General features: G+C 36.0%; 1 protein-coding gene across 1 annotated transcript in view; it reads right to left on the reverse strand.

Moving 5' to 3' along the window:
- LOC105209119 (mucin-2) overlaps positions 1-13083 on the reverse strand; it is a 123454-nt gene that overhangs the window by 75722 nt on the left and 34649 nt on the right. Inside the window, exon 3 of the mRNA XM_029038308.2 lies at positions 1145-1191. The gene's annotated coding sequence lies outside the window, so the exon portion shown is untranslated. The remainder of the gene's footprint in view (positions 1-1144; positions 1192-13083) is intronic.

Raw genomic sequence — 13083 nt, forward strand, 5'->3', positions numbered from 1 at the left:
TAAACTAGGTCAATCCAATTTTCAACTAAAATTTCAATTACTTTCAGTGTGAACAATTCAAAGGAGACTCCTAATATTTCTAGCGAGGCTAGGTTGTGTATTTTCAGTTCATTCCCTTTCAAAAATTTAGCGTTTGTAATATATTTTTGCTTTGCATGAGGTGTTGCCTACATTTAGACGCATGTTAATTTTTTGTTTTCAATTGAGATTAAGCTACTTCTGAGATGTTGGTACCCATTCCGTGTGAATAGCATGAATCAGTAAAATATTTAATAACTCCAATTAGCCTGAACAAACCAGAGATTAAGAATTTATTATCTATATTACTATTATAAAGAGGAAATATTTGTATGTATGTTTGTAATGAATAAACTCAAAAACTACAGTGCCGATTTCAAAAATTATTTCACCGTTGGAAAGCTACATTCATCCCGATAACATAGGCTATATTTATTGCTAGAATCTCAACTTTCTGGAAATAGTTTCCAGGTGAGGGTATCCAAAGGACTACATGATGGAGGTTTTTAATCTGAAACTGAAAATCGTCTGGCAAATAATTCTCTTCGCATCGCAAGCGCCAACATCTTCATAATCAGAGAGAAAGACAACGGACACCAAAGACTAGAGGTCGTAATCAAGTTTAAGCTCATGGCAAATAAAATATAATTTAATGTTCGAATTTTCCTCATTTTACTTTTTTTAAATGAACCCACGCAAGATACGGCTTTCCCGTATATACATACATATATTGGGAGAGTGTGTATAAGTGTGTAAAAACTTATAACTTTTGAAATGTTTGTTTAAGCCCATGCGAAGCCGGAGTGGTCTGCTAGTATTTTATAAAAATATAATTTTCCTAACATTTTCAAATTTATATTTAATTGTATAATAATAAATAAATAATAATTTTAACCTCATATTAAATATATAAACTATACTTGTATTTAAAACTAAACGTTGCCTACATTTGGGCGTCGTATGTATTTATTTTAGCAGAGACACATACCTTTTATTTATCCAGAACTTTAATCAATTAATCATAATTATAAATATTAATATTTCATTTAAAAAATAAGTTAAAACTAAATTTATGCTCCTAGACCTTGAAATAATTATAATAAAAACTTTTTAGTTACATACATACCTCGAGCTTTCAGTTTCGTTCGAATTAATAGTAAGGACCACAATTATCTGAAAAGGAAGGTAATATAATTTATTATTACTTTAAAATTCATTAAATGTAATTTAAGGAAATAGTGAAAACGGTTCTTTGAAGCTGGCTTGAAATAATAATAAATCGGTTGGTTTACGATATTAAGGTGATATATGGAGTCACTGTCGGTTGGGCTTATTACTTTGTAAGTGGACACCTTCTTCTTGAAATACGAATATGACACAAAACCATAAAACAATTGCTTTAATGTACTTAAAAAGATAGTCTAGGATCAACCTATTCACCTCTATGTTGGAGCTTTCTTAATTGGTTAGGTGGCTTTCAGAGGCTAAAAACACGGGTATTTTTACATTTTTTTTAGTATATAGAATCATATATTTCACTTAAACAGTTAAGCATATGAAATATACATGTTTAAACAGTATTTTGTGAAATTTTTGTTTAAAAATTCCGAAAACTCAGCTGTGGGTATTTCATCTCCCAGATGTGCCCAAAAAGTCTCATGCCGTGGATATTATAATCATTATCTAATGGTTGATCTAAAATCAATAAACCAAAAATATTTCCATAGTACACGGATAAATAAAGCTAATGAACGAAGGAAAAAGGAAAATATTGAAATTTGAATTTTAACCAAATAACTCACTTTTTTGGTAAAATTCTTGCCATATATGGGCTCGAAAAAAAAAATAGTTCTAATAAAGAAAGAATCCTTCTATAAGTTACTAGATAATGTTATTTCAAAGATGTGTGTAAAATTTGAACAAGATCGCTTCATAACTTTTCGAGATATCATTTCCATCGGCTTCAAAAGTTGAGTTTTGAGATAAAAGCGTTAAAAGATTTACTTTCAAACTGCCATGGTCTGATGGGCGGTACTTTCAAAGGGTATATCTCTTAGAATATTACTCGGATTGATTTGATATTTTTGGAGAATATTTTAAACATATTGTACTATTTAATAAGACCAAACAATGTTTTTCCAAATTTTGAAACCCATATAACCCCTTAAATCATGCATTAACTCAGATGATCCTATAGCTTCTGATAGTTACTTTGATATAAAGCTTATTAATAACGAAATATCTAAACACAATTTAAAACTTTGATAACATTTTTTTAGATAACTCGAGCTAATTGATGATTTCACTTTGAGAACTTTTACTAAGAAGAATTTCTCAAACAAGATAGACATATTCATCTTTGGATTCGTTGTTCTTGTTTTAGAGTCCTCAGTAACATGTATGTATTTTATATAAGGCCACATTCGTTCTCTGTCATCTTGTGGAGACTTTATTGCTGTAATAGGACTATTTTGCCAAAAGTTTAATATGATCTGAGGTGTCAATGCGAAATTCATAAATTTAATGTGGTTTATCACATGTCTGGTAACATACTATTTCGAATCATGATCTGCCCATCTATCAACACGTTTAAGTGACTGATAACACTTTCTGAATAATAAATATCAAGCTAAAATGATGTCACCTAGATAAAGTGGCTGTCACAAACTGTCAAAATAAAACCAAATAATTTTTAACACCTCGTATTTCGAAAAATTTTCTAACAACTGGATGACATATGAAACTAACGATTTTCAAAATTGTTGGATTGGATTTTCAGTTTACTGTCCACTACAAAATTGTATTGTTGTTGTGCTTTACTAAATAATATTTCGCCTTTTCACTTAAAACAAATAAACTATTGGACCTCTGCATATTCATAGCGCGTTGAGCATAACAATATATGACAACTTGAGCTTTTTATAAAATGGCAGCTCCATGTAAATAACTACATTTCTATGTATGTGCGTGTACATATATTTTTTTCATGTGTTGTTGTATGCGTCCGGAGCAATATTTTCGCTAGCGAACAGCAAATAATTGAGATAACAATATGCGTTGGCAATTGCGCTTGTCGCTAATACCTCTGTGGAATGCATTGGCAAACAAAAACAACAATGCCATTAACAAATGATAGAGCAACCAAAGAAGCATGCAACATGACATTTTTGCTTGCAACACAGTATGGCATTCGCATTTGTTGGCATTTACTTGCGCATTTTTTGTGGCAACTCGACGCTGTTGCAACTTTTCTATTTAAATTTTAAATGCTGTTGTTGTTGTTGCTTACGTTTATATATATTCAGATGCAATTGAGAGCAGTAAATGGAAACAAAATTGTCAAATAATATTGCTAAAAAATGTGTTTCACTTTTTTATCTCACTTTAAATTTGCCTTTAAAATGCCACTCAAAGTAAATTGCAGTCTATGAGGCATGCAACGCAGCAATAAAATACATATACGCTAGTTTTTTATAAATTTATTTTTAATTTTACTTTTTTTGCAATTTTTTTTATACATTTATTTATTTATTTGTTTTTTGTTTTTCATTCGCATCTGATAAACTCGTTTGCCCGACTTTTTCTGCCGCTCCAGATAGACATATGCATATATATGCTATGTTGTTGGCTGGCATTTATTGCTGACATTGATGTGCGCTGATTTGCACAAAATAATGTCAACTGTTCACTCTTTATCGCACAAAAGCTTTATGTTTTAAATTAATATGTTTTTTGTTAAAAAAATTTTTAAAATTTTTTTTTTTGCTTTTATGGGAATAAAATTCATGAAATGGTGGCAACTATATTTTTTATGCTTTTTGAATGTCGAGGGATTCGTTTATTTTAGGTGTGCATAAGAGAGAAATCAAATAGGATAACGGTACAAATTTTATTATATTTTGATTCCAGGTAAATGCGTTTTATTATCAGAGGTTTAGAAGAGTTAAAGCTTAAAAAATTAAAAAAGTTTGGAAGAGTCATTAATATATTGAAATACTTTGTTCGATTAGTATCTGAAAAGGTGTTGAGAGTAATTAACTCTCCTTGTTTGGTTTCAGGATATAACAGTAAATCCATTAATATCTTAAAAGTATTGTATTAGCAAGATTTCTTTCGACAGGAATTTTCAGTTCAATAATAAAGGGTTCAACTAACTAAGTTCTAAGAAGGCATAATGATATTTCGGATTCCCTTACAGTGACAACTCGGGTAGTCGAACTTAGATATGACTGATAACACCATTTTAAGGTTCAATATTTATAAGTTTGTCCGTTATATTAGAGCTAAAGTAGTTAGAAGATTCATTATGGTATTAACATCGGCGATCCGACGGCATTCTAGTTTTAATATTGCATCCAACCCTGATCTTCAAAACCAGACCGTTTGTTTATGGTAGAGAATATATAACGTGGAAACAGCACGAAGAAAATATTGTTTTGACCAATTCGGGCCATATTCGGTATCGATTCTCAGTCACAGTAACGTGCCGATGTTGATCATCACGGAAGACGTACGGCCCAATTACGCCCCCGCCCATAAACCGTAATTATTTCGTGATGCAATGTTGACTCATGGATGTGTGTATGTGTGGATTGCTTCCTGACCAATAATGCATATATTGCTTATTGACAAAGTCATTCAGCGAGAAATGACCCTCATCGCTGAAGATGATTTTTCGATGAAAATCCGGATCATTTTCAAGTTGTTGCTCAGCCCAATTTATGAACATACGACAATTTCGGTGGTCAAGCGACTTCAGTTCTTTGCGTCAATTTGATCTTGTAAGTATGTTTCGCAAAATTCGCCACAACGACGTCACAGAGATGACCAACGCTTGTGAACGACATATGAGAGACTGTTTTGGGTCTTCCTCAATTGATGCGTTAGCGGCAACAATATCCTCGATACTACGGGTACTTATTTCTCTCACTGACACGGGAACATTTTGTACTGTGCCTGGGGAAATAAGACTTTTCCACTAGACGCTCAATTGCTGCTCTTACCTGCGACAAAGACGTACGATATACGTCCCTTGTCTGCGATTGGCTGAATTTTTTGATAAAAAAAGGTACGGTAGATGTCGCTGCTAAAAATATGAATCAGCTGATGAAACTTACCAACTTCTTATGAAAAGCAAAAACAGAAATGTATAACAGTTGATCGGTTATCGAGTAGCCGGCAATGTAAAAGACAAAAAGGGTTTCTCAATAAAAATTTTAATTGATCAATTAATTTGGCTGTCTGAAAAGGCTATAAGCTTTATCAAAACATTCCAAACTTATTCCGCAATTTTTCAATTTCAACTGATTTTCAGTTCATTTCCACATGCATAACGGTAATTCCCAAAATTCCAGCAACAATGCCAAAAATGTATGTGCCGCGCTTAATTAATGTTAATACACAAAAATACGCGGATTTGATTACAACCATTTGCAGGCACACTTACATACATACATACATATATAAATGAGTAGATAATGTGTAGTTGCTTTTACAAGTTCATAACTCATTTCGTTGCATTTTGTGCATTAAATATATATTTTTTCTCCATTTAAATTACATTTTATCGCGCACATTTGTTAAATTAAGCGAATATTTCGCTCGTTTTTTTGTTGTTGTGCACTTGCTCTCATTTAATAATAATGCATGTAATTTGTGTCATAAGTACAGCGAGTTGGTGTTGTTGTTGTTGTAGTGTGCGCATGCCAAACTATTTATTCACAAATTATTTGATCTCATAATTAATATGTTAAAAGCTCTACGCTTTTATTAATATTTGCTTTTAGTACAGTCATCAATTTCGGGACATCGAAGTTGAGGGGGGTTGTTGCCTTTTGCCCCTATTGAACCACCCACTACTACTACAGCAAGTATTGCTGAGTGGTGTTGTTTTTGCAGGTGCAGTTGTTGTTGTGGTTTATGATATTATTGCTTTGTTGTTATTGTTTTTGTTGTGCTCATAATGCATTATTTGTATATATGAATGTTAATTAAAAACTCAACCGAGCTACGTAACTATTACATAATTTTATGTGGCAACATTTTCCGTTACATAATGAAATTTAGAAGCCAAAAATTGGGTGAACGCACAACGCGAACCAGCGGAACACATTTTGTAACACTGTAGTGCAACGTGGCTTTTAGGACCATTAATTGCTCAGTGGCCCACAAATGAAATATGTAGGTTAGCAATACACACACACACACACACACACACACACACACATAGATAAATATATTATAATTTAACGCTCGAATGCCACATTGAAATATTTATGGATGTTGAGTGCAACATTTTGGCCGTGCGGCATATGAATGCAATTATACAAATATTCAAATATGCCACATTGTGAACGCGGGACGGAGGTTAATATAAGTGCAGCGGGGGGTGGAGTTGTAAGTTTACGTTATGCAAGATCAACCACACATCGTCGAACCGTTACATGACAGCGCAGTGTGCAACATGCACAGCGCTTCGAGTGGCGTTTCGAATGATGAATTTCCGTTGCACGGCATAAATATGAAAATATATGACATATACAGTGTTGTGAAAAATATTTGCATTGATCTATGTAAGTGGACTTAAATAAAATTGAATTTATATAGACTCTTTCCAATGGTTTTTAAGCTGAAATATTCACAAAAATATACTGCTGACAATACAATTCTCAGGGTTCAGTGGCTTATAGCTGACAGAGTAATATATTAGGTTGGCAAATATCTCCCTTCTGCCTTTTTGTCTTTTGTCTAACATATTTGGCGATACAGAGCTGGTTTCTGGCAATACTATACATCTTTGAAAGGTCTTGACATAACGTACAAAACGACGCTATGCATGATTTTAAGGTTTTCCTTCGTTAAAGGCAAATTCGCTAGAGAAACGTTCCGTGAGATTAATGGTGTTTTGGAGGATGGTACTCTATCACTTCGAACGGCGGAGGAACGGTTTCGACGATTCAGAGCGGGTGAAAACGACACCATGGATAAGCCAGCCGGCGGAAGACCTGTAACGAAGAATATCGATCAAATCATGGAAAACATCGAGTTAGACCGGCATGTGGCATCTCGTGACATCGCCCAGGAGATGGGAGTTCGCCACCAAACCATTTTAAACCATCTGCAGAAGGCTGGATACACAAAAAGCTTGATGTTTGAGAGACGCATGATTTGACGCAAAAAAAACCTTCTGGACCGAATCAACGGCTGCGATATGCTGGTAAAAAGGAACGAACTCGACCCATTTTTGAAGCGGATGGTGACTGGCAACGAAATATGGATCACATACGACAATATCAAGTGAAAACGGTCATGGTCTAAGGCCGGTGAATCGTCCCAAACAGTGGCCAAGCCGGGATTGACGGCCAGGAAGGTTTTACTGTGTGTTTGGTGGGATTGGAAGGGAATCAATCGTCCACTATGAGCTGCTCCCATATGGCCAGATGCTTAATTCTACCATCTACTGCGAACAACTGGTCCGCTTGAAGCAGGCGATCGACCAGGAGCGTCCCATCAGTGTAACTCTTTATATAAAACATTGAATAAAGAGAAAAAAAAGTGGAAGGGAGATATATATATTATATTGCTAAATTTTTTCACACCACTGTAGCCTTACTTACATTTGAAACACACACAGTTAAATATGTGTGCAATTAGTTTCGCGTTGCATCGCTAAATTCTAATTCCAATTGAAATTGCAATTCGAGAGCAAAATCAAAATCAAATTCACATTAACATTTATATTCACAGTTAAGTGTCATTATTATTGTTTTTACTATGTCAAAACACGTGTATATATGTTGCATGCGCCATTTTTTGCGCTACAACAACAGCACATCAATATAATTTATGACAGCATTCTCTTGGTTTTTGTTGCCTGAAATTGGTTTGAAATTGTAAAATGAAATTGTTACATTAGGAAATTATGTGATTTTTTGCTGTTTTTTCTTGCTTGTTGTTGTTTTTTGTAATGCACAATTAGACAATAACTCAATTTGAAATATTTCAAATTACCACAAAATATTAAGTGTTGTTGCAACGAAATTAATCAAATAACTGTCATGATATTGTTGTTTGGAATGAAAAGAAGGTGGGGTAATTTAGTAAATAAATTCCTGAAATGATTTGGTGAATTTAGAAATTATTTTGTTTTTATAAAAATGTAACTATTTAGCTCAAATGCCCGAAATATTATACCTTTATGAGAATATTCAGAGTTGTATTGTGAATTTAACCTCATTTAGAGGAAGCATAAAATAACTCAAACCTCGATTTAAGAGATAAAAGCATTTCAACATATAAATTCCGTCGTTAAACAGGTGAATTTTTACTTAAAACATGAACTCATGAAATTTGTTGCCTACATTCAGGCTGATTTTAGCAAATTCACATACCGAACAATGTGATTAAGAAATAATTTCAAATAAAAACTAATATTTTTTATAACCTTTCTTTTCTGTAAAGAAGTCTTCGTATTTTAGAATAAAAAAATATTTTTTCTGAATTTTTTCTTTACATTTTTGAAATCTCTTACTGTTACAAGTGATGTACTGTTACTACCTCGCCAGCAGCATTCGGCACAAAGGCTTTTGCACACTCCGTAATAATCTGCACGCTACGCTGCTGCAAAGTCAAAGCTTCAGCACCAAGTAACAACAGCAATGTCAGAGGTCCGCGTCGGTTCTGCGAAACCGCAAATATGCGTTGCGCTTACAACGGTGTTAAGCTATTTGCGAGAGAGCAAAAAATAAAGCCAAGAATGTGGTGTGAACAATGCACCGACCACATGGACGTACACTAACGCCACTATTACTTCGCACTACGGCTACGCGCTTGCAGTGGAGTTGGTGTATGTGCAACCTTCTAAATCGTATGCGCCACTATCACAGCGCTAAAGCAACAATAATAGCAAAAGCTTGTATGCAATAGCAGGCAAAAACAACGAATCCGCAAATGTACAGAATGAATGGAATGAATTGTTGCACGACTGACCGTTGCAAGCAAGGTTGTTAGCCACTTCCTTCCCTCTTCTGCTTCTACCTCTTCTTCGTTTTGCGCTACGCACATTGTGTGCTGTGAGTTGCGCGTGTGCTTTGCGCCAAGTTGCCAGTGTTGCACATGGCTTTCAGTGTGGCGATAAATGGCGGAAATTCCTTTGCCTTCGTCTGCAATAACATTTCTATTCAACGGTTTGCATAGCTCCGAGGCGCGGCATGTGCAAGCATGCGTGCTTTGCGATTTATTCACGGATAATGATGTGCATATGTGTTTGTTGGAGAGAGGTGTAGGGATTTAAAGCGTGGCGGCGAAGTTTGGTTTCAACTGGAGAAGCGAGAGGTTCTTCATTTTCATTGTGTTTTGTTGATTTTTTATTTTCCTTTCGAAAACCTTTAAAGTTTTAGTATTTCTCAAAATGAAGAATCCTGTCTTTCGTAGCAAATCGGCTAATTTCATTAATTTGTTGATTTGATATCCAACTTATTTCGGTTCAACCTGGTAACATACAATACGCTAGCCTTGTGTAAGTAATACAGATACGATCTCTGTGATAATCTCTAAAACGTAGAATTTAGACTATAAGAGACAGTCGTTTGGGAAGCCAGGATGACCCCTTGAATAGGTATTATGATTCGACAAAGCGCGCTGACCCTACAACAAATCTGCAGAAAATTTTCACTTTTATATCAGCCAATTCGCGTGGTTGTTCAAAAAAGTGAGATCCGAGAAATCTCTGTAATGATCTCGCAAATGCGGGACTTTATATTTTTCAAGAAAGCGATGAGATGATTACACCTTGTCCTTTTACATCTTGAACCCGCTAAGATTTTTAAAATAAAAGCGTGAAGGGACTATGGTCCCCTACGACTGAGCAGCGATGAACTTAGTGACTTAGTGGGAGTCTGAAACTAAAGTTGATAAGAAGTTCCCGACAACAAACATCCCCACCTATCTTCTCCGCCAACTTCGATCATTCGTGAACAAGCTCACTGCGCCTCTCACCTTCCGGCAACGGTTGTGTTCATGGTTGCTATATGTAGTAAGGTCCAAAGGCAGTGCTTTCCATAAGCGCGCCGCCTTCTGCCTTAATTCTCAGGAATGCTTGAGTTTTAATAGTTATTCAAGTGCGCTAATTACCGATGGATAAGCCTCCTCAACATCGCGTATAAGGTTCTGTCGAGCGTATTGTGTGAAAGACTAAAACCCACCGTCAACAAACTGATTGGACCTTATCAGTGTGGCTTTAGACCTGGAAAATCAACAACAGACCAGATATTCACTATGCGTCAAATTTTGGAGAAGACCCGTGAAAATAGGATCGACACACACCATCTCTTTGTCGACTTTAAAGCTGCTTTCGACAGCACGAAAAGGAGCTGCCTTTATGCCGCGATGTCTGAATTTGGTATCCCCGCAAAACTAATACGGCTGTGTAAGCTGACGTTGAGCAACACCAAAAGCTCCGTCAGGATCGGGAATGATCTCTCCGAGCCGTTCGATACCAGAAGAGGTTTCAGACAAGGTGACTCACTTTCGTGTGATTTCTTTAACCTGATGCTGGAGAAAATAATACGAGCTGCAGAGCTAAATAGAGAGCTAAATAAAGAAGGTACAATCTTCTATAAGAGTGTACAGCTACTGGCGTACGCCGATGATATCGATATCATTGGAAACAACACCCGCGCAGTTAGTTCTGCTTTTTCCAGACTGGATAAGGAAGCGAAGCGTATGGGTCTGATGGTGAACGAGGACAAGACGAAATATCTCCTGTCATCAAACAAACAGTCAGCGCATTCGCGTCTTGGCTCCCACGTCACTGTTGACAGGCATAACTTTGAAGTTGTAGATAATTTCGTCTACCTGGGAACCAACATTAACAGCAATAACAATGTCAGCGTGAAAATCCAACGCAGAATCACTCTTGCCAACAGGTGGACAAAGTAGGCAATTGAAAAGTAAAGTACTCTCTCGACGAACAAAAACCAAACTCTACAAGTCTCTCATCATTCCCGTCCTACTTTACGGTGCAGAAGCGTGGCCGATGTCAACATCCGATAAGACGGCACTAGGAGTTTTCGAGAGAAAGGTTTTGCGGAAGATTTTTGATCCCTTAAGAATTGGCAACGGCGAATACTGCAGACGATGGAACGATGAGCTGCACGATTTATACGACGACATTGACATAGTTCAGCGAATAAAATAACAGCGGCTACGCTGGCTAGGTCATGTTGTTCGAATGGATGAAAGTGCTCCAGCTCTGAAAGTATTCGATGCAGTACCCGCTGGTGGAAGTCGAGGAAGAGGGAGACCTCCACTCCGATGGAAGGACCAGGTGGAGAGGGACCTGGCTTAGCTTGGTAGAACCAATTTGCCGCCAAACTGCCAGAAGGAGGGATACGTGGCGCGCTGTTTTGGACTCGGCTATAACCGCGTAAGCGGTGTCTACGCCAGTCAAGAAGAAGAAGAAGTGCGTATAATTAGAGTATAGGTAAATATGGAACCTTTTTGAGGTTGGGAATACTTTGTAGAAGGCATATACCCCTTGCCTACATTGAGGCGCTATATAGCAAAGTCATCTACATTGTAAAGTTTTGAAAAATAATGTGATTTTATTATTGATTCATTGAGTGTATTTCCAGTTGACTTATAATAATATCAAGTTTTAGCTTCAGTTACTACTGTGGCACTATAATCTAATTTCAACGATAAATCCGAAAACGAAAGTCTGCAAGCCGCGTGATTCACAATACTCTCTTTATATACTTTTATACATATCGCTGGATTATTTATTTACTTTTATGTGGATGTAAACAGTGCTGCTGTGTTATTAGCAAGCAATAAATATCAGCAAAATAATAAATGTAAAGTAATATTGCAAATATTGTCGAAAAATATGCTCTGTGTTGTGTGTATGGAGAATGTACAGCTTGTATCTCAGCACGCCTGGGGTGTCAATAACAATCACGATGCTTGTAGTACACAATCCAAAACAGCGCTCACACACACACAGATACACTCATATTCGCGCATGTGTGTGAACTTTTATACGCGCGAGTAAACAAAAGTAAGCGCCAACATATGTTTACCACACTATTAAAATTTTTCAATAAAGAGCGATTCCCACACACACAAACACACACGTTTCAAAACTTCACAGTGTAGATATACACTTGTTATTACAAAAACAAAAAAAAAAAAAAGCGCAAAGAGTGGGAGAAAACTTGTTTATGAGCGAAAGCGAAGTGTGCAAATATTGCGTGCAAAGTGGCCGAGTTGTTAGTGCGAATGTGCGAAAAATATGTTGCAACTTTTATACACAAATACACACTCAGATCAGCAATAAACACTCCACCTGTGTGTGTGTGTGATGCCTTGTAGTCAATGTGGCTATTGCGCCCGAAAGTGTGCTACGAACGTGTGGCAACCGCTGCATATTTCGGGCAAATGCAAGCAATATTTGCTGAATGAACACTGGTACAGCTCATAATAATATTTGTGAGTCATGCCAGCACAGAAATACAATTTTATACATATTTTTTTCAAAGGAAACCCATAAAAATTTACATTAACGGGATTTGTTTTATTGCAGGTCCATGCAAACCACAAGACACTTTCACGAAATATTATATATATTATATGCAAATGACATTGATTTTATTACTTATAACATATGTGCATATGTAGCTGTTTAATAGGCCATAAAGTGTTGACAAACAAGCCCGGATTGACATACAGGTTATTTCAGATCTATTTATAAATATAAAGCTTTATTTGTGTAGGTCGGCATTTCACTGATATTTTATGGTTTTTCGCGAATTTACACTTCAAATCTGTTTTGGGCACAATAACTGTTATGTGTGTTTAGTAATATGTATATTAAATTTTTGGCGTTTGTCATGAATGTAGGTTGGCAAATATCTCCCTTCTGCTTTTTTGCTCTTTATTCAAGGCTTTATAAAAAGTGTTATAGTGATCAGATTTAGTTCAAATATGCGCCGTTTCGTTCGATAATCTATTTCCATTTAGACGGCAACTTCATAATACCCCCCTCGTAGAAGCCCCACTCCTTAT

The sequence above is a fragment of the Zeugodacus cucurbitae genome, chromosome 2 (genome assembly GCF_028554725.1).
Source record: "Zeugodacus cucurbitae isolate PBARC_wt_2022May chromosome 2, idZeuCucr1.2, whole genome shotgun sequence".
NCBI classification, from domain to species: domain Eukaryota; kingdom Metazoa; phylum Arthropoda; class Insecta; order Diptera; family Tephritidae; genus Zeugodacus; species Zeugodacus cucurbitae.